Source organism: Triticum urartu, chromosome 3, assembly GCF_003073215.2.
Source record: "Triticum urartu cultivar G1812 chromosome 3, Tu2.1, whole genome shotgun sequence".
NCBI lineage: Eukaryota > Viridiplantae > Streptophyta > Magnoliopsida > Poales > Poaceae > Triticum > Triticum urartu.
The window spans coordinates 4,770,057-4,788,629 of NC_053024.1; the positions used below are offsets into that span (position 1 = coordinate 4,770,057).

Consider the following 18,573-nt stretch of genomic DNA (forward strand, 5'->3'; position numbering starts at 1 on the left):
CATTTCTTCAGAACTGAAGCTGGAAAAGCAGGATCGACCATGAAGCGGTCATCTTCTTCTCCGTCCTACTCCCACGCGCCATGGCAATCCTTCTGGTGATCGTGTGCTGCTGCTCCCTGTTGCCATTCCCATGCTGTGCCGTTTGCAAAGGTACCAAATCACCGTGTCGGTTATAGTTCTTATATTTTGGACGTGGATGCCCATTTTGACATATAATTTGTTGCGATGCCATCAGGGCATGCATTTGGCGACTTTGGTCAGGGGGCTGAGGCCGGGCCAAGGGTAGGAGGAGACCAATTTGATCAGAGGGGTGGGGAGGAAGGGCCTGGGAGAGGAGGAAACCAATTTGATCAGGAGGGTGGGGAGGCAGCGCCAGGGGGAGAAGGAAACCCTGTTGGTCAGGGGTCTGGGTTGAGTGGAGGAAACCAAGTAGGACGGACGCCTCCGGCACCGCGGGGTAAGACACCGAGGAACCACAGGTGATATGGCGACTCCTGCCATGACGTTCATCTGGCGCCCCTGGCGGTTATTGGAAGGTGATGGCTGCTGGTTTTCCTAGGAGTAGTTTGGGAGGATGCTTATCTATGGCACAGGTGCTGCCTTTCGGTTGTAGTTTGTGCTATTTTCCCAAACTTTTTTAAACATTTGTATCACGTGCGAGGTTTTTTCTTCTTCTCATTGTTGTTGTTCAAGAGCGAGCATTCGCACTGGGTTTCTTATTGGTGCTCCAACTCGCAAGTCTCTTCAATATTTTTGTTTTTCTCGCCTTAATGCAAATGGGTGACTCGCAAGCCAGTGACTTCTTCTGTGAATCTTCTTGGCGGCCGATCTCCTTTCTACTGATCCAACGGTATCTGACCCTGCTTTTTTTTCAAGAAATCAAAATATGTTCAGGTTGGCTTTTGCCCGCTGTAGTCCCCTCAAAAAATAAAACAAAAAGAAGTCAGTCAGGTCGACAACATTTGAAGTTGAAATTTGTTCACAGTATAATGGGCCTTCTTCTTTTGCATGTCAACGTGGAAATTAAATGTAAATTTATAATTTTATTGCATGACATATGATTTCTATGTGAAAAGAATCATACTAAAATAAAGATTCACCGGAAGCACAAGGCAACACAAACATAATATAGAAAAAATACATCAAGGTCCATGGACCACCGAACGACCTTTGCCGCCGCCAGAACGAGCCGCCGATGCGCCACAGTCACCGCTCCCGTACTAAAGTCGACCTGATCTTATCGATGACAGTCATGAAGCCTTCATGCACGTGCCCCTAGGACCAGCGCCCCAGAGCCGCAATGGTTGGTGTTGAATCCTTGAATCGATTTGAAGAACCTGCACCAAATCACACAGTTGTGTATGTACGGCATGAAACCTAAGCCTGCCGCGCCGAGGAGCTGGCAGGAATCTACATCGGAGCTCTATCTAATCCGTCCAAATGGACGAACTTGAGAAGAATCGCCGTCATCTGTCCGAACAGATAAGTGAGTCCGCATGTCGGCAAATGGCTACTGAGGAAACCAGAGGCTTAACTCCTCATTCTTTCTATCTTACATCGCCACGGAACTATTCATGGCATATCACATATCTCCAAAGGTTTCATACCTTTGTCTTATTCTTAGAATGATTTTATGCTCTTCTGAAGCACCTCGCGGGATATTTAAGCATGAAAGATTTGCTGGTTTTTTCCTATTACTTTTTACTATAGTCTATTCTTATATTATTTTTGTTTCCTCCCATTGATTCTTTGGTTAAGAATTGTCTTTAGTTTCTTTAATTTGACCTGATTGAAATTAAGAGGATGCAACGAATAAAGAAGGACCAAAACCCTACCTATCAACTAGCGGGAGCCGAGGGACAACGTCCTCTTCCCGTCACTGGCAGTCGGAGCGGCAGGTAGGGTGGAGGTGGATCCACGGGCTTACCGGCAAAAATCGAGGGGAGAAAAGCTTTTCCTAATCGCCTTACTAGAGGGGAAAGAAAAGCAATTTGTTGTACCATATGATAGAAGTATCTCTAGAAGTATACTTATTCATGGACGGAGCGACAAATGCATGGCTTGAAAATTTCTACAATGTCATTGTAAAAAGAATCTACAATACCAGGAAAAAAGAAAGTCAAACGGATTGATCCAAGACCTTTCTTTCAGGTAAAGAATCAGTTCGAAAGATGCATGAATAGAAGAAAAGGGCCAAACAATCCTGCAAAATCGAAATGGACAATATGGAAAACTGAAGTCCAGTTCAAAACTCATCACATTGAAAATTGGCCGAACAATGCATAAAATATCACAGCCCAGTAAAAACAATTCAGCCCAATGGGGAAAATAATACCAGAGCCAGGTTTGGGTCTATGCATTATGGGCCCATTACTCTTCCATTGCGGCACTCTGATTTTCTTATTGAAATTGTGATGTCCATTTTGCTTATCGGTGAACTGCCACGCTGCTCTGCTTAGGGCAATGCAGACTCGCCGTATACTTGCATTCTGGTCCAGTGAGTCCGATAGATGCCACAGATAGAAACGTGCGACTGAGTTGTGGGTTGCGGATGCCGTGAGCATCTCAAGTAGACAAGTACTAGTACAACTGCTCAGCTAGCACTAGCAGCTTGTAGGAGCCGGAGTTGCTGGAGTATTCGTAAAAATATTTTTACTCTACCTCGGAGTACGTTTTTGTGGCCATGCCACGATCGCTCACAACGCGTATGAATTGTATGTTACAGTCGCCAGCAGCTTTGCTTGACTGTTTCAAGCCTGCAACCGTGATTAAGATGCACTGACAACAAAGATTAAGTGTCGGCGTGGACGACTTTGAGTAGTTGACTGGACTTGGGACCTCCGAGCAGCAATTTAGCTTGACTAGATCGTGATTACATTAGGTTAATCTGTTGACTTGACACACTTGTCGTTGCTGTTAGGGCACTACTTAACTAGGAGGAGTAACCCGGCCACAACCACAAAGTGAGATCAAATCATTTCTTCAGAGCTGAAGCTGGGAAGGCAGGATCGTCCTATCGACCATGAAGCGGTCTTCTTCTTCTCCGTCCTCGCTCGCACGAGCCATGGCAATCACCCTGGTGATCATATGCTGCTGCTCCCTGCTGCCATGCCCATGCTATGCTGTTTGCAAAGGTACGTAACCATGTGTCATTTCCAGTTTATATATTTTGGAAGTGGATGCCCATGTTGAAATATATTTTGTTGCGATGGCATCAGGGCATGCATTTGGTCAGGAGGCTAGGAAGGGCCCAGGGGGACCCGGAAACCAATGGCCAGGGGGCTGGGGAGGGGCCAGTGGAAGAGGAAACCATTTTGGTCAGCGGGATGGGCCAGGGGGATGGGGAGGTGGAAATTTGGGTCAGGGGGATGGGGATGGAAATTTGGGAGCACAAGGAATAAAGGGGGCAGCTGGAGGAAACCATGTAGGACGGATGCCTCCGCCGCCGCGGGGCAAGACACCCAGGAACCACAGGTGATTTGACGGCTGCTGGCATGCATGGCCTTGATCTGGCGCCGCCGGCTGTTATTGGAAGCTGATTGCTGCTGGTCTTCCCGGAGGTTGCTTGGGAATGATGCTTCTATCACTAGAGCAAGTGTTGCTTTTGATTGTAATTTACGCCGTGATCCCCAACTTTTTAAACATTTGTATCTTGCGCTAGTAGGTTTTTCCCCATAGTGTGGTTGTTCGAGAGCAAACATTCACAACGGGTTTCTTACTAATGCTTCAACTCGCAAGACTCTTTAATATTTTTGTTATTCCCTCATCCCTTGTTTTTTGCCGCTTGTACGATGGTTATTTTTCATAAGCAATTAATGGAAATGGGGTTAGTTCGGCTGTAAAAAAAATGAAACTATCGAATTCAATTGGCGAGGCGACACCGGTGACTGGCACATATGCTATTCATGTATGATCAATGGCGATGTATGCACGTTCGGCCTGCCCACTCCATTTCTGTTTACAAGGCTTATTTTTGTAAGATGAGAAATTGGGGCATACATGCCAATCTCACATCTCCATACTGACCTTGCACTTAAAACCATATTGTAGAGTTAAGGAATTCAATATGTAGTCAAACACTTCATTTAGGACAATATAATTAGAGGATTTACATGTTCGAATCCTCCTTGGAATCTGTGATTTGCCACCATTACCATTTTCTTTTTTTACATGTCAACGAGTACAATATTTTTGTGAATGGTGACACAGTCAATTCGGTTATCGTAGTCGTGATGTTAAGATCTAGAATCAAGAGAGAATGACCCTTCATTCGATAATAGTGCATATGTATTTTTTTCATAAACTAGGCCAAACTCTTAAGTCTATTTTTGGAGGAAAAAGAAGCTGAGATCTACCCCTATGAATCGTTGAGATGTGAGGAGGAAGAACTGATTTGTGCATGACAATGAAGAAATAAGATGATGAAAAAAATAGAGAAGGGTCGGTGACAACAATGACAAGCGACAAGTCATCCACCCAAACTAATTACCAGCATCTGACCGGGTACTAATGGCGCCCACGTAGACTTGCATGGATGTTCTGATCGTCGGGTGGGCTCTCTTGGCCGCTCTAGTGTCCCGACGGGGAGTAACATTTTCATTGACAAATTTATTTTATGGTCAGCGAAGTCGAAACATTTTTTGCCAAAATTCTAGCTTTCAAGTGCTTTTCTAAAGGAAACCATTTGGAGCTGCTGGTCCATTTCTAGGGGTTTAGTAGTACCCATTAGCCGATTTTGTCACTGCTCTGCCCGGGACACCGAGTTAATGTATTGGTATTTAGTAGGAGAAGATATTCTTTGAATCCTATATAACAAGTAATCTCCACTAACAATCATCAATTTTGGAACAATGCTGGGTGCACGAGTGTCATGCGCTGTTGATCGCTACCGAGATGACAGGCCACTTCCACATGGGGCCACTCATTATCGAATCTGCAGTCGTTATATTGGTGCAATCAACTCTGATGATGTAAGAAGAACAAAGTGGTGGACCATCTATTAGGAGGCTAAGCTGCTGTCAAGAGATTTTCCGCATGCGATGTCCGAAAGATAAGTAGACAATGCGACAGGGTCACCCACGAACCGCTCGCCGCAAGTGATCGCCGGCGCGTCGGCGGGCGCTTCTGGGCGCTCGCCGAGTCAGACGACGAAGACGCGGACGACGACGGGGATGCCTCCCCGGCGGTGTCGCCACCATCTCCAACGCCCTCCGATCTAATTTGTGAATTTTTTCATTCAGGGTATAGCGAGGATGAAGTGGCTACGACGATCGATCGGGTTTTGCCTCCGGATGATCCGGCGCGTATCGGTCTTCACGCGGGCGAGAAGAATGAGATGATCCGACGCGTAGTTCATCGGAAAACGGCGGCGTCGGCGCTCAGGCCATGGAAGGGCCCCCTACCTAAGGTGAGTCTTCCGAATCTCACGTTATTCGATCTGATTAGGCCGGAGTCTTGGATCACAGTCAAGAAGAAGAAGAACGCGAGGCGGCGCGCTGTTAGTCTGGCAACGGCGACGTCCATCACGGCCGCGGCGATGACCGGGATCTCGCTCGCGAGATCGCAGCGTTTGAACGATCTGTTGGGTAGTGTTGGGCCGGTTCGGAGTGAACCGGGTCCGCGAGGCGTTGGGCCGGAGAAGGATGGGTATGAGGCCCATGCTGGACCGGGCCACGCTCCTACCCTTAATGCGATCCCATGCACGTACGAGGACGATCGACTCTCTCTCGCTCGTGCGCCGCCGTATCCTAGGGTTCGTAAGGTTGGGACGAGGGGCTTCCCTCTCTGTGGTGTTCGTCGGGCTCGGAGGATCCGGACATGGACGGCCGCGGGGATGCGCCGCCGCCAGCCAAGAAGTCCTCTTCCGGTCCAGCGGGACGGGGTGGGGCGGCTCCGCCGCCGGCGGTGGGTGCCGGACGTGGAGTCCTGGCGCCGCCTGGCCAAAGGCCGCCGGCGGGTGGGGGCGTGGTGCAGAGTCACCCAGGCAGAGGCGCTGGCCCCTTGGGCGCGCGGCCTCCGGGGCAAGTTCACCTGCAGCCGGCCTCTGGACGGGGCGGCCTGAGACCGCCGGCGCCAGGCGCGGCGCCCATTGCTCCAGCCGCTGGACGGGGCGGCCTGAGACCACCGGCGCCAGGCGCGGCGCCCATTGCTCCGCCGGCTGCGAGTCGTGGAGGCCCTCGGCCTGCTGCGCCGGGCGCGACCGGGGTGGCTCCGGCTGGCCGCGGTGGAGGGCCTTGGCCTACTGGGGGCTTACCGGCGCCCTCGGGCAATCAACCTCGTGCTGCACCTCCGCCCCATTACGTTGTAAGGCCGACGCAAAACCGGTCCGGTCCGACTCAGACTAATCAGCATTCAAACAACAGAGAGCCCAGTGATCCGCCCCAAGGCCAGTGGGGGGGTGATGGGTATGATGTGTATGGTGAGGGACGGCACCGTGGCTCCTCGTCCACGGGAGGAGGTCGTGGCTATGCCTGGCAGAGTGATGGGTCGGCTGAGAGACCGTTTCTCGGCCCTACTGGCGGATTTGTTGAGGGAGCCTCAGGCCCGGATCACCGTCAGAGAGGTGGCTTTCGGGGCCATCGTGGAGGTCGGGGAGGAGGCCATGGGAGGTTTCGCCGACCGCCCCCGCCTAAGGCAGTTGTTGAGCACGCGGCGTCAGCACTGGAGGCCGACCACGCGCCCACTGAGCTTCCTTCCCAGGCGATGGAGGTGGTGACTGCTTTGGCCAGTGTTGAGGTTCCTGAGAATGGGACTATGGCCGAGGATACCGGCAGGTCCGATGCTGACAGGCTGTCCAAGTATGCGCGCAAAAAGGAAAAGATGCTTTGCTACCGTTGTGGGGAGAAGGGCCATTTCATTGCTGAGTGCGTGGCCGAGCTGTGTGAGACATGTGGCAAGCCGGCTCATGCCTCGGGGGAGTGCCCGTTCTTGCGTGACCAGGCTCCGTCGCTGACTGTGTATGGATTCTACTGTGCTGAGCTTATGTTCTTTGAATCACCGGCTGCGCGAGAGATTCCGGATGAGACCCCGAGCTTGACCACCGGGGTTGTGAAAGCTACCCAGGGAGAGGTGACTGAGGCTCAGATCGTGCGGAGGCTTCAGGAGCTGGCTCCGGGGGACTTTCGGTGGGAGCTGGTGGTTCTCGAGGATAAGGTATATAAGATTGATTTTCCCACAGTGGACGACTTGCAGCGGTTGTTGAGCTTTGGTTTGTGTAGAGTTCCTGGCACTTCGTGCATTCTGGAGTTCCACGAGTGGAAGAAGGTGGAGCCTAAGGGAAAGCCGCTTACGCAGGTCTGGTTGCGGTTTGTTGGGGCCCCGTCTAAGCCTTTGCAGGATGTTCGAGTTGTGGCCAGTTTGGGTATGTTGGTTGGGAAGACGGAGAGAGTTGATATGGCTTTTACCCGGGCTCATGGGGTGGCCCGGCTTTTAGTCAGTGTTCTGGATATTGAGTTCGTGCCTGATGTGGTCAACTGGACTTATAGGGGAGAGGTGTTCCCGCTCGATATTGAGTTTGAGGACACAGATCTGTTTACTGATGCGGTTAATGGGAATGATGTTGATATGCATGAGGGTGATGGAGGTGCGGGAGCCAATGGGGCACAGACTGATGAATCCGAGGGGTCTAACGGCTCTCGCCCAGATGCTCAGTTGCCCAGGAATGGGACCGGGGTTGAGCCGGCAGCATCGCCATCGGTGCCTATGACTTCGTTGCGGTTCGGGTCCTTTGAGCCAGCATCAGCGCCTCCCAGACTTTGGAGTGACCGGGTAGACTATGATGATATGTTTGAGCGCACGCTTCCTCTGTTGGAGTTTGAGGGGGCTGGCGGTTCTATGCCTGCACGCTTGGTGAGGGCCTCATCGGCGAGGACTCTGGATGGAGTTGGGGTGGGGGAGCCGGAGGTTGCTTCTCCTTCCCTTCCTCCTCTTGTGGTCGAGGATCCGGTACGGATTGCTGCCTGTGAGCTGGTGTTGGGGGGAGGGGGTCGGGGCAGGAGCCCTTGATGTCTCCCCTTCATATCCCGAAGCCGGTGACGTCGGTCACGTTGGGGTCGGCCAGCGCCGGGGGAGGGAGCCCAAGGCAGGTGGCCTCGGCCCCTACTACTCCGGTGGTGGCGGCGACACCTGCACCATCTGCTGCGTTGGGGGGGGGGCTGGGGCAGGAGGCCCTGGCTCATCCTTCTTCCCCGGCGGTCTGGAGGACCGCCTCTCCTTCGCCGACGGCTCTTACGTCTACACCGGCGGGTGGGGCGGGAGGAGGGCGCGGGCAGGCAGCCCCCGTCATCCCCTCTCCGTTCGCACCAGTGGCCGTGGACCCCGGCGTGGGGCACCTGTCTGAGGGGCTTGGGAGCCCGCAGCCGCCTTCTCTGGTAACCTCGGTTGATCCTTTGAGGGACTCAGCGCCAGGTTTTACTAGGGAGGAGGTTGTTGCTTTTGGCGGGATCCCGGACCCCGTCTCGACGGGGAGACGGATGAGTGCTCGCATCCACGAGCTCCCGGAGGTGGATGATATGCAGCAGCGGTGCGCTATGAGGGCGGCCAAGCTTCAGGAGGCTGCATTATCTTCTGGTATGTCCGTCAACATATCTAACTCTTTATTGCATTTTTCTAATGAGGAGATTATAAATAATGCAAACCAATTAGGAGTTTCACTAGGTGCCACGGATAGTGAGATTACTAATTCGGTCAATGATATGTTAGATTTGGAGGCAGAATGTGTCTTAGAGACTATTCGTAATCTTGCAGCGGTTAAACCAATGAATGATGATGAGATTGATGCGTTAGGGGTTAGAGTGCTCGATAATCTGTGTGCGGATCTAGCACCTCCAAATCATGTGTCTGAGGACGATGATGTACCCATAGAGAATGATGCTGGTAGTATAAGTGAACCCGGTTATGAGGACCGCGTGTCAGAACCTAGTAAACCAAAACGTAAGTGGAAACGGAAGATCTATCCTGATTCCGCAGTTTGTGGGAGTGCTACGATTCGAATCACTAAAAAATTCCATGATGAAATATGAGAGGAATCTTTTGAAATAGCAGAGGTCTGAAGGACTTGGCTAAAAGAAGGCTCCTTGCTGAGGCAGCTTTAGAGCAGAAGTTAAATTTTGTTGCTCTATCGGAGACTGGTAGAGAAAACTTTGCGCCCCAGTTTCTTTCTTCTCTTGTGGGTGGTATTGATTTCGATTGGCATTGCCTCCCTCCGTGAGGAAGATCGGGTGGTATCTTACTCGGTGTGAGATGCGATTCGCTTGAAGTACGAAGTGTAGTGATGGGTGACTTCGCGGTGAAGTTTCGAGTCAGTTCTAAGATAGATGGTTTTAACTGGGCTTTCGTGGCGGTTTATGGTGCGGCACAGCCCGAGCTTAAACCGGAGTTTCTGGCGGACCTTGTTCGAATCTGTGGGTCAGAACAACTTCCAATTTTAGTTGGAGGTGATTTCAATATCATCAGGAGGAGAGGGAGGAGAAGAACAATGATAACTTTGACGGCAGATGGTCGTTTATGTTCAATACCATTATTGAAAGCTTGGATCTGAGGGAGATAGAGCTTTCTGGTAGAAAGTTTACCTGGGCTAATGCTTTGCCAAACCCAACTTATGAAAAACTTGATCGAGTTCTTGCGAGCGTGGAGTGGGAACAAAAGTTCCCTTTGGTTACGGTGCAAGCTCTCTCCAGGGGAATATCTGATCACACACCCTTGTTCGTGGACTCAGGGGAGCCGAACCACGTGGGTAACAAGAACACCTTTTCTTTCGAGATGTCATGGTTCGAACGCGAGGGGTTCTTGGACTTGATTGCCAGGGAATGGGATAGAGGTGCAGGAGGCACGACTGCGATCGAGCGTTGGCAGAATAAGATTAGACATTTGAGAAGTTTCTTACGGGGTTGGGCTAAGCACCTCAGTGGTGTGTATAAGATTGAAAAGGATAGACTCCTTTCTCTTATACAGGCCCTGGACATAAAGGCCGAATCCACTATTTTACTGCCAGCTGAGCTTCAGGTTAAAACTGAGGCGGAGAAGAGGTTGAAAGAACTACTCCGCGAAGAAGAATTGAAGTGGGCTTTGCGTGCTAAATTCCGCAAAGTGGTCCAAGGGGACGCGAATACTCAATTCTTTCATTTGATAGCTAATGTTAAACACAGAAAGAAGCGTATCTTTCAGCTTGAACAAGATGAGGGCACTATTTTAGAACAGGATAACCTAAAAACTTATATTACCGAGTATTATAAGCAGTTATTTGGACCTCCGGAGGATAATTGTGCGTCCCTTGATGAGTCCAGGACTGAGGATGTGCCTCAGCTATCGGCTGCCGATAATGATATTCTGGTTGCCCCGTTCTCAGAGAAGGAGGTGTTTGATGCTATTGCACAGATGAAAAACAATAAGGCTCCCGGACCAGATGGATTCCTGGCCGAGTTCTATAAAAAGTGCTGGCACATTATTAAGGGGGATTTGCTACCTATGTTCCATGATCTGTTCTCTGGACAGCTTCAGTTATTTCACTTGAATTTTGGAACTATCACACTGCTTCCTAAGAAAACGGATGCTGTGCGAATTGAGCAATTCAGGCCGATCTGCCTCCTCAATGTTAGTTTCAAAATTTCCACCAAGGTAGGAACTAATAGGCTCACACAGATTGCGCATTCTGTGGTACAACAGTCCCAAACTGCTTTCATGCCGGACAGAAATATCCTTGAAGGGGTGGTCGTCCTGCATGAAACACTCCATGAAATCCATTCCAAAAAATTAGATGGAGTAATTTTTAAGGTGGATTTCGAGAAAGCGTACGATAAGGTTAAATGGCCATTCCTCCAACAGTCATTGCGTATGAAAGGTTTTGATGAAGCCTGGCGCTGACAAGTTGAATCATTTACGCAAAAAGGTAGTGTGGGAATTAAAGTTAATGATGACATAGGTCATTACTTCTAGACACATAAAGGCCTAAGACAAGGAGATCCGATGTCCCCTATCTTGTTTAACATTGTGGTGGATATGTTAGCAATTTTGATAGGAAGGGCTAAGGAAAATGGTCAAGTAGGTGGATTGGTACCTCATCTTGTTAATGGAGGTATATCCATCCTTCAGTACGTTGATGATACAATTATATTTATGGAGCATGACTTGGCCAAGGCGAGAAATATGAAGCTTGTGTTATGCCTATTTGAACAATTGACCGGTTTAAAGATTAACTTTCATAAGAGCGAGTTGTTCTGCTTTGGTAGAGCCAAAGACGAACAGGAGGCTTATAGGCAATTGTTTGGGTGCGAGTTGAGAGAGTTACCCTTCTCTTACCTGGGTATTTCAATCCACCATCGTAGGCTGACAAACAAAGAGTGGAAGTGCATCGAGGACCGATTTGAGAAGAAACTGAGTTGTTGAAAGGGTAAGCTCATGTCATACGGAGGCCGATTAATCCTGATTAATTCGGTGCTCACGAGTATGCCTATGTTTCTCCTATCATTCTTTGAGGTCCCAGTTGGTGTTAGGAAGAGACTGGACTTTTATCAATCGTGTTTCTTTTGGCAGGGTGATGAGCTTAAACGAAAATATCGGCTTGCTAAATGAGATATCATCTGTAGACCGAAAGACCAAGGGGGTCTCGGTATTGAGAATCTAGAAGTTAAGAATAGATGCCTTCTTAGCAAGTGGCTGTGGAAGCTCTCAATGGAGAATGATGCCATGTGGGCTCAAATCCTTCGTGCCAAGTACCTCCAGACAAAAACTTTGTCCCAGGTTATAGTCAGGCCGACCGATTCACCTTTCTGGAAAGGTCTGATGAAAGTCAAACAATCTTTGTTTAATATGATGAAGTTTGTTATTGGAAACGGCACTAGTACACGTTTCTGGGAGGATACTTGGCTCGGCGAGACACCTTTGGCCATCCAATATCCGTCTTTGTACCGTATTGTTCAACGACGTGAAGTGTTCGTCGCATCGGTATTTCAATCTATCCCCCTTAATATTCAGTTCCGACGGACGCTAGCGGGCAATCGTTGGAAAGAATGGCTCCGTCTAGTTAGGAGACTGATGGAGGTCCAGCTTTCTCAACAACCCGGTGAATTACGCTGGAAATTGACTAAGTCTGGAGTATTCACTGTTAAATCAATGTATATTGATGTTATTAATTCGAACTCCATTCCTACTTCCAAGCATGTTTGGGATGTCAAAGTTCCCTTGAAAATAAAAGTGTTTATGTGGTTTGTCCATAAACAAGTTATTTTAACCAAGGACAACTTGATAAAGCGTAACTGGACAGGACCTACTAGGTGTAGTTTCTGTGATCGGGATGAGACAATCAAACACCTTTTTTTTTGATTGCCCGTTGGCCAAAGTACTTTGGCAGACGGTCCACATTGCTTTTAATATCAATCCACCGAATTCTGTTAACGCGTTATTTGGGACATGGCTTAATGGGATTGAGCCTGACTTCGCGAGACACATTCGGGTTGGAGTTTGTGCCTTGCTGTGGACTATCTAGACTTGCAGAAATGATTTGGTTTTTAAAAGAATATCATGTATCCATTTTTTGCAGGTTATATTCCGAACTACGGCGCTGATCCGTTCGTGGTCGCTACTCACCCCGACGGAGGCCAGGGAGCATTTGGTTACTGGGTCTTTCCGCTGGGAGATGGTAGCTCGGGATATCTTCAACCGGTTTGGATGACGGTCATGTAATAGGATAGGCATGTAGTTTACCTATCTAGTTTTAGCCAGCCGGTTGTGGCGTCTGTTCATGGCTAGTGGGTGTTTCTAGCCTTTTTGGCTCTGTGTGAGCTTTTTTTGCTTCGTTATTACTTTTGGAGACCTTGGAACCATGTTGACACTACTTTTTTTGGTTAATAAGATGGCCGTATACATCTTTCTGATGCAGAGCCCGGGGAATCCCCTTTTCGAAAAAAACGAACTTGCTTCGTATGCTAGAGTGCACGGAGATCTCCTTCCACCGGCGAGTGTGCCTTAGCTCTCTGTGTGAAACTGAATGTAATCTGGGTTGAGCCCTGTTTTTAATACACTTGGATTTGGATGTTACCTACAAAAATAATCTACAGAGTCAACCTTTATAGTGACGTACGTTTTTTCAATAAAGGGCGTCTTTATTAATTCAAAATGTAGCATCAAGAAGATACAAATCATGATGAGTAATACCCGGCCTCTGCTTAGTTAGGATGCAGACAGCCAAACACAAATAGTCTGAAAGAAAATAAAAAGATGACATATCGGCACTAGTAGAGTTAAATAAGACCATCACTGTGCCTATGTTGAAGGATGTGATGGGCCGATACGGAGATTATGCTGTCACCCATGTTGAGAAAAAACCTTCATGGCCACTCGCTCCAATTGCATACACACCGCCTTGAACAGCGGTTGGAACTCCGTACGCTGAAGCATAGACCACGTATGAAGAGATTGCGTACAACGGAAAATAACCTGCAAAGGAGAAGAGTGTTTGTCACTAAAAATCAGATCATTTCTGCATAAGCAAAGCGACCATAATAAGGCATACGCTCCCATCCTTATTAGTGTTTTGAATCTATAAGGAATACCATCCAGCCAGTGACAAAAAATATTGGCAACACCTATGGGCGGACAAAGATTAGACGCTAGTTGGATGATTGACCATGTAGAACGTGCAAACTTGCACTGGAAAACGAGGTGTCTGATTGTCTCGTCATGAGTACAAAAGCCGCACTTCTTACTTTCATGCCAGTTGCGACGAGCGAGGTTATCTTTGGTTAGAACCACTCCCTTCCAAAGGTACCACATGAAGATCTTAACTTTCAGTGAAATCTTCGATCTCCAGATTTTCTTGTTATTATCCACTGGGACCTCTGAATGCGTGAGCGCATGGTACATCGAGTCGACTGTGAAGGACCCAGATGCAGTGAGGTTCCAGCAGAACACATCTCGTCCTTGTGTCAGATTAATCATATTCAATCGGGACAAAAGATGTTGCCATGACACAAGACGAGGGCCAATCAAATCTCGCCTGAAAGAAATATCTGGTGGAAAGGAACTGAGCACCTGCGCAAGAGTTTCATTCTTATCACGAACAATGCGGTGCAAAGCTGGATATTGTTCCCGGAGACTGGCATTGCCTAGCCAGATGTCCTCCCAGAAACGAATCTCAGACCCATCTTTAATCACGAAAGATCCAAAGCGGAAAAGATGTTTCTTTGCCGCCATTAGACCTGCCCAAAAGTGTGAATCACCAGGTTTCCAATAGGCCCGAGACACAGCTTTTTGGCATAATACTTGTTGCGCAGCAGGGTTTGACAAACACCATCCTCAGTAAGAAGTCTGAACAACCATTTACTAAGTAAGGCATCATTCTTGACTTGCAGGTCATGAATGCCTAGGCCACCTTGGTCTTTAGGCCTACAAACCATGCTCCATTTTGCCAGTTTGTATTTTTCTTTTCATTGTGTCCTTGCCAAAAAAATCTGGATCTGAAAGAATCCAGTCTTTGCAAGACCCCTCTTGGAAGTTGGAAAAAAGAAAGCATATAGAGAACCATGTTTGTGAGAACATAGTTGATCAAGACCAGTCGTCCTCCAACAGAGAGCAACTTGCCTTTCCAACTGCTCAATCGTTTCTCTAAACGCTGCTCTACATATTTCCACTCCGCATTAGTGAGACGACGGTAATGAATTGAAATTCCCAAATATTTAATTGGGAATTGGCCTTGTGCACAACTAAACAGGTCAGCATAATCAACTGCCGCCTCAATGGCTTCTCCAAAGCAGAACAATTCATTTTTATGAAAGTTGATTTTAAGGCCCCACATTTGCTCAAACACCGAAAGCAAGAGTTTCAGGTTTTGAGCCTTGTCTAGGTCATGTTTCATAAATAGAATTGTATCATCGGCATATTGCAAAATGGATAGTGACGTACTTACGTGTTAGCCCCAGTATTACTTTCACCCGTTTATGTCCTTGTGTAGTGGCGTGCATGCTTGCATGCAGACGGAGCCGGTGGGGCGGGGGACGGACTCCTAAGTCGCCCTGGGGCGGGCCGGTGCACCACATGTGCCCGGACCGCCCGGCCAGCACGTCACCGGTGAAGACATCGTCGCATGCGCTGCACCGGAAGACTCTGCTGCGGGTTGGTACACCAAACACTACACCGTAAGATCACCGGTCCATCTCGCGCGGTCGCGTTCGCATGGTGTCCAAGTTGTGATCGATGACTCTGCCTCTTGCGTGTGTATGATGTACTATGACTGCGCTGTATTTCGGGAAAACGACGTGGAAATAACACTGGTTTCAGATCATCTGAAAATGGAACAGAATCTTGTTTCAGATGCAATGCACTAACTGGGGTGACGATGATGTTCTTGTCCTTTTTTTAGATATATATAATAATGGTTCTTATCTCCCTGTATGGTGGCTTGCCAAGTCTTTGCACGCACTTTTTTTAATCATTTCGCCTGCTTGAGCTACCGTTTTTTTTCTTTGTGATGAAAGCAACTACTACCAGTCTACCACAGATGTCCACGTCTAGCCGTCTCGGTGGACATCTTATTTCTCAGTTAAGATTACTAATGTGTTCATGTAGTTCTAAAAGAGTGTTCAGTGTGTGTCAATAATTTGTTTAGTTAGTGCAAAATTAGTATCATCTTAGTCGACTGGAAATCTTAAAATTCATTCAACTTTACAAAATTGTTCACTTAGTTAAATAAAAATGTTCGCCGTCCAAAGCTCATCCGGTATAAAAGTTCAGAATATTTGGTCCCAGAGTTAAAAATGTGGAATATTGAACAGATCTCAGCATCGAATCAATGGTTCTCTTTCTGCACAAAAAAGAGAAAAGAAAAAAGAATCAATGGTTCTCAACATCTAGTAAGCGCTAAGAAATTCTCGGTCGATGGAGAATTAACAACATACCTCACATGTGCCTTGCTTATGATGCTCTTACTCTTTAGAGTTGGTGGCACGTGACTTGCTTGTTTGCTCCTCAGAGTATTGGATTGGAGGTTCTATATGTCCCACCTAATAATATGGACATAAGGCTCCAAATATGTCCCTGTTGACCGTAGACTTTGACCGTATTGGAGTCCATGTCCATCGCCACGAGAGCCTCCATAGACTATTCTTGAGCATACCGCGTTTCATCTATGTGTATATATGTGGACTGATGAGCTCATTCCCAAGGGAGATAATTCAATAGAACATCATGAAGGGCTCTTCTTCTTCTTCTTCTTCTTCTTCTTCTTCTTCTTCTTGTACCACCATTGCACAAACTATGGCAATCGTGGGTATTTTATTACTATGCAACTTCCTGCCATGCTCGACGGCCAACCAAGGTAAATATTATGTTTTTCTGTTTGGCAGTAATATTATGCGCAGTCCCAATATTCTACCCATGGCTTCATGTATGCAGTTCATCCAGACGGTTTCCGCCCTGTGGTGGGTCCTCCATCGCCGCGGCCCGGGACATCCATTAGCTGCGTCCATGGATGCCGGCACCTTGACACTACGCCACCAGCAACACTAGCGCCGCACCGCAAGATCCTGCAGCGAGCAGCTGCCAACGTGCCCCTAATGTATGAAGCACCACGGATGCTATGAGCACTGGGTCTCTTTTTCTTGCTGTGCCGTGTCGAGCTCTCGGTTATTTCATGATTTTGCTTGTCGTCTTCAAATCACACTGTGAAAGGGTGTTTCTGCGACTGGTATATAAGTAAGACTCTGGAAAACAAATAATGAACGAATATGTTGAATCCTTCTTACATTGTATAAACAATATCTAGATAGCATGTTATTACGGTACATGAAAAAACTATAGTGAAACTATATACTCCATTCATAAAAGTGAGTCGTGCCTTGTGCATGGTCCATTCATACATGCTCATGAGAAAATAGAAGGGCCAAGGCTGGGCCATGGACTTCGTTTCGAAAAAAGTAAAACAGAAGGATCTACCTGAGACCAAGGTTCTAGTGTTAGCAGCACACTAGTACGTAGGTCAATTGCTCACTGATTTGAACTACAAGCCATTGATTCAGAGGAGCATAGGAACACGAGGAAGAGGAAACAAAAGCGAGGAGGCCTAAGCCATCCTAATCCGCCGACTTGTCTATAGTCAATTCCCTCGTATATTGCGTTCCATGGCTTTTGAGAAGCCCAAGCCTAGTACAGGAAGCCCATGGTCAGGGCCACAACGATAATAGGGAAGATTGCTAACATTTGGATTCGGAACTCACCGTTTTTCACGGTAACCAAGAAATACCATATATTTTGGACAAACTTTATAATAATTTTGAATGCTAATTCTTCTAAACTACTCCCTCCGTTCCTAAATATAAGACACGTTAAAGATTTCAATATGGACTACATACAGAGCAAAATGAGTGAATCTGCACTCTAAAATATGTCTATGTACATCCGTATGTAGTCCATATTGAAATATGTAGAACATCTTGTATTTAAAAATGGAGGGAGTAGTTATAGATAAGGCTTGAACTAGTTTTGTGTATAGACTAAAAAGAAGGTGCAAAGAGGGGACTCAAACTCGTTACCTCCCAATGCAGAAAATACACAGTTATCTACACCATGGCTAAGTATGCTGATATAACAGGGGTTCCATGAAATCTTCATTGCAGAGGCCGGGGGTAATCCTCCTTTTCAAAAAAAAACATAAGATCTTCATATTGTGGATCACCATACAGTTTCATACACGCACAATGATTCACTTTTTGGGATTTTTCTTATGAAGTATTTACTTTTTAGACCTTTTATAAATTTGAAGTCCAAATCTGATCCCCACATAGAGACACAAGAAAAAAAATCTAGCATGAGGCATGAGTACCAGCTAAACCAATCCTGCTTCGTTGTGTTTTGGCCCAGACAAAAATGCTAGATCATCGGTCTACACTGTCATACGGAGCCACAACACTATGGACCTACCACTGGGATGATGAGTTAGTTTAAGGGTATTAGGTTATCTACAATAGTGCTATCTTGCTAGTACCACATAGGATGATTGTTGATCTAGAAGAAAGAGAAACAAAAACAACATGGGTTGTCTTCTTCTTTTAAAGTGATGATATGATAGATACATATTCTTTTAGTTTAATTTTATTCACCTCATAATTTTATAAGCATGTAAAGATTAGCTGTTAGAGTTCAACCGCGAAAAAAAGATTAGCTGTTAGAGTTAGCACTAAAACAAAATCCACTATATAACATAATTTTGCGTTCTCAATGTGAAGTGCATTATACTCCATCCGATCCATTTTACTCTGCGAATAACTTTTCCCCCTTTTTTCCGATTTACTTTGTGTGTTGCCCATTTCAACGATTCTTTCCTATGCTGCCCCTAGTATTCCGCTTGCGTGCAACCAATCAAACTAATAATATCCTTTGTTCTGCACGCCATGCAGAGAAGGAGAGAGAAACCGACGCGGGAATTGAGGAGTTCAGCGATGGTCGATGCAGAACCAATCGCTGCATGCGGGTTGACAACAACCCAACTTCCCTTACATGCAAAAGCAAGTGCAATTTAGTCCGAAAAAACCGAATGCATCCTTTCATTGATATACGAGTCCAACGTTATGCACAAAGTAAAATGGA

General features: G+C 47.2%; 3 long non-coding RNA genes across 3 annotated transcripts; all 3 read left to right on the plus strand.

The window, feature by feature from the left end:
- Positions 1-731, plus strand: LOC125547499. Its single transcript, XR_007300682.1, has 2 exons — positions 1-150; positions 236-731. It is a non-coding gene; the product is annotated as an uncharacterized LOC125547499 (long non-coding RNA).
- Positions 732-2,976: 2,245 nt separating this feature from the next.
- On the plus strand, positions 2,977-3,766 carry LOC125547500. The gene is made up of 2 exons (XR_007300683.1): positions 2,977-3,134; positions 3,219-3,766. It is a non-coding gene; the product is annotated as an uncharacterized LOC125547500 (long non-coding RNA).
- Positions 3,767-16,110: 12,344 nt separating this feature from the next.
- LOC125547501 lies at positions 16,111-16,732 on the plus strand. Its single transcript, XR_007300684.1, has 2 exons — positions 16,111-16,306; positions 16,384-16,732. It is a non-coding gene; the product is annotated as an uncharacterized LOC125547501 (long non-coding RNA).
- The last annotated feature ends 1,841 nt before the right edge of the window (positions 16,733-18,573 follow it).